We start from the raw sequence: 3,819 nt of genomic DNA on the forward strand, positions 1-3,819 counted from the left end.
TAGTCCTTCTGTAGCACTGACCACGCCCATTGGGGGGTGGAGCGATGGGCGGAGGTGACCTGAGGAAGGAGGTCGGAGGGGGCCAGGAAGGCGCTCTCTTTCTGGCGTGACTCGGACAGGAGAGGATCGGGTTGAATTTCCTGGTGTTCATCTGTCTAGGTTGTAAGTTATTTCTCCCTGAATAAACATCTATTCGGCCTATTTGTTTATCCTGACCCACATTTCCTGCATGTTTTGTGTTAGGGATCTGTTATATTTAAGATTTTGTTTGGTTGATGAATCTATTTCCTCTAGTTTATTTTCAGCACCTGAGATTCTCTCTTCGATCTCTTGTTGGTTATGCTTGCATCTGTAATTCCTGACCATTTGTCCAGTTTTTCTATTTCCAGCATTCCTTCAGTTTGTGTTTTCTTTATTGTCTCTATTTCACTTTTTAAGTCTTAGACTGTTTCCATTACATGTTTGATTTGTTTTTTCTTGACTTTCCTTACTTTCTTTACCAGATTTGTTCATTTCTTCCAATTGTTTGTTTGTTTTCTTTGTTTCTTTAAGGGATTTTCTTACATCATCTTTGAGGTGTATAACATTTTTATGAAGTTATTTTTTAAGTCGTTCTCTTCTGCTTCATCTGCTTTGAGATGTTCAGGTATAGTTGGTATAAAGACCCTAGATTCTGATGGTGTCTTGCTTGTCTTTCTATTGTTAGGTGTTCTCTTATATTGACATCTTCCCATCGCTTCTTCCAGTGGGTGAAGGTAAAATATATATATATATATATATATGCTACTCTCCCGGTGGGAGTAGATGTGTCAGGAATTTTATCTCTGTATCTCTTGGTTGTTCAAGCTGTCTAGGAGGGCTCTCCTCCATCAGGGCTCTGACAATGGGGGTCAAAGATCAGGCAGGTGGGTACTCAGTGTGGTCCTGAGTGGATAGGTCGGTCTAGTGTGCTCAGAGTAGATCTGATAAGCTCCCCAGAGGTGGAGGGATTGTTGGACCCACTCTGGCCCAGTGCCAAAGCAGAGTGTGGAGCAGTGGGCTCAATAGGGCACAGGGCATGTTCTGGGTGGTGGGGAGGGGAGTTGTGGATGAGAGTACTAGGACTGTTCTCTTTGGGAACAGGGTATAGGGGTGTGCGAGATTCAGGGCTAACCCAGGGCATTCCAGGGAAGGGTATTGGGGGGGGGATTCTATCTAAACAGTTTACAGACTCACCTCTGGCAGAGGCTTTTTATTGGGGGTCAAAGATCAGGCAGATGGAGACTCAGGGTGGTCCTCCAGCAGAGGCCCGGCTAGCTCAGTCGGTAGAGCATGAGACTCTTAATCTCAGGGTCGTGGGTTCGTGCCCCACGTTGGGTGCCATTTGTAACGAGTACGGGTTTTCCGCCTCCCGCCGCCCGGTCTTGTCCCGACGCCGCGCCGCCAGCCCCAAATAATACACAGACTCTGTATTTGATACAATGCTGTTGGCCCGGTTACTTGTTTCTTATCGGCTAGCTCTGCCTTAATTATTAGCCCATTTCTGCTGATCTATGTATTTCTCTTACCGGGGAGCCGGCGGCATGCTGCTTTCTCCAGACTCTCCATCTTGACTCCTCCTTACTACTTCCTATTTCCTCCTTGTCTCCTAGTCCCTCCTATCTTCCTTTCCTATTGGCCAACAGTGCTTTATTATTAACCAGTATGAGAAACATACAGAATGACCTCTCCCATCACAGCTCTAAGTGGGATGTCTCCATCACACCCCACCCCTCAGGGCTCAGGGACCAGTGTGGGAAGACTGTAAGAGAGATGGTGGTGGATGATTCCAAGGAATCAGCATCTTCCAGACCCAGCAGCACTGGTGCACATATGACACAGGGACTCGCACAGCACACGAGACCTGCACAGGTTCAAAGCAGAAAAAGAATCCCAGTACAGAGAAAGGACAGCATACCAAACAAAGTCGCACCCCTAACCAAGTTTCTTTCCCCAGTGGGGTGTCACTGGGTATATCAACCACACTCCAGGACAGGTCTCAGGCCCATGAGCAACTAACTGATCAACACAAAGCAGATTCGTGTGTGTGTGTGTGTGTGTGTGTGTGTGTGTGCGTGTAAAATAGGTGTACACATCAGAATATTTTCTGATAACATACCATAAAGACTATATTAAAAGCAATTCCTTCATATACATATAGTTGTGCAGAAAACATAACTACAAACTAATGAGATGCATGCATTCATTTTTACATACGGCATTAAATCTTGGCTGAATTATTCTTCAGGACGCTTGTTACCCTCAGCTTTCTTCACTGTTGACTGGTAGTTGGATTTTCACAATCAATTGTGAGAACGCCACTTTGCATAAACACTTAGTACAAAAAAATGACAGTAGTATGCTTAGGACCATTTCAGAAATTATTGGAAATTCTATCCTGACTCCAAGCCAAAATTCATTTTAAGATGCGCTATGAAACAACTTAAGTCAGCAAACCAAACCACAAATCTAAAATTCAAACACTTTAATGCAATACACAACCCAAAGACATAGTAATTTCATACAAGCTGAGGAACGGTGGTAGGAGATGTTGAGGGCCTTTGTTTTCCATAATTAGAACATTAGGCTTTTATCGGAGCAGAAAACTTCGTATGTCCAGTAAACACTGCGATTCATAGCACACAATAGACTTAACTCTGAGCCAAGCTGTTTCATGAGCCCTGCCTCATGGGTGGCAAACGCAGTGCAAAGTTCACTGCCGTGTCTTCAGCATCCAGGCTTCAGTAAAGTCATGTGATTCCACAGGTGACGGCGCCCAGAGACATCTCAGAATCATGGTGCACCCAGCTAAATTCTGGCTGCTGTCCATTCGAAAACCCTGAACAGTTAGCAAAATATTTTCAGGGCTTCCACACTAATTCCATGACTCCCTTTGGGCCCCGTGGCCCACGGTTTTAAAGGCCATGATCTAGAAAAGTTGAGAGCAGGTTAACATTTAATATTAATCACTGCAGATAAGAGCAAACCGTGAACTTGAACGTGGTTTTGACATCCCCTTGGGAAATACCAGGAGATTAAAGTAGAAATGCACCCAACTTTCTGTGCCTAGATGCCCTCTGAAGGAGCAGCCACTCCCATGTAAGCATGGTAAAGGTCTCAGAAGAGAGAGACAGAAAGGACACAGTCCTTCTGAGACCATGCCTGCTGTGGACCAGCATTGCCTCCATGGCTTCCGAGACAAGTCCTTGGCAGTCTGCCCATCTTTCATGGTTAGATACGAACACCAAAAATTTTAACCGCCTAGGCTTTCTGTTCCCCTTAGCAGGCGTTGCTCTTAGGAATGTCTCTGCTCCAAGAACATTGTATATTCACAAACAGGTTTTCAAGGACTAGGAGTTTCATAGTAAAATCTCCAGTTTCTTTGTATCAGCTCTTCATTCACCCTGAAGTCCTCAATCAATTACATCTGACAGAACTGCAAGGTGCCTTAGGCATACCCAGGTATCACTCCAATGTTCACAGAGTCTGTGCCCCCCCCCCATAGCGACTTCTAGAAAAAGACAGCCAATCACTTTGTAGCTCTATTTCCTCCTACAGAATGGGAAAGAAGTTTCAATATGGTCAGATTTTCTGGCACCAAACCACCCAGCATTTACTGTATTATCATTCAAGTAAAGTCATGCTGAGAAACCCTGCTCACTGAAGAAATACAACCTGTGGCTTAAAAGCCATCTTTTGTCTTGGTTTGGCTCTTTGTCAACCTGGCATAACTAGAGTTATACCGGAAGAGGAAAGTAAGTTGAGAAAGACGCCTTCATAGATAGTCCTATAAGACAACTG

General features: G+C 44.7%; 1 non-coding gene across 1 annotated transcript; it reads left to right on the forward strand.

The window, feature by feature from the left end:
- Positions 1 to 1,286: 1,286 nt before the first annotated feature.
- Trnak-cuu (transfer RNA lysine (anticodon CUU)) lies at positions 1,287 to 1,359 on the forward strand. The gene has a single exon. It is a non-coding gene; the product is annotated as a tRNA-Lys (tRNA).
- Positions 1,360 to 3,819: the final 2,460 nt, after the last annotated feature.

Source organism: Phodopus roborovskii, unplaced genomic scaffold (assembly GCF_943737965.1).
Source record: "Phodopus roborovskii unplaced genomic scaffold, PHOROB, whole genome shotgun sequence".
NCBI classification, from domain to species: Eukaryota; Metazoa; Chordata; class Mammalia; order Rodentia; family Cricetidae; genus Phodopus; species Phodopus roborovskii.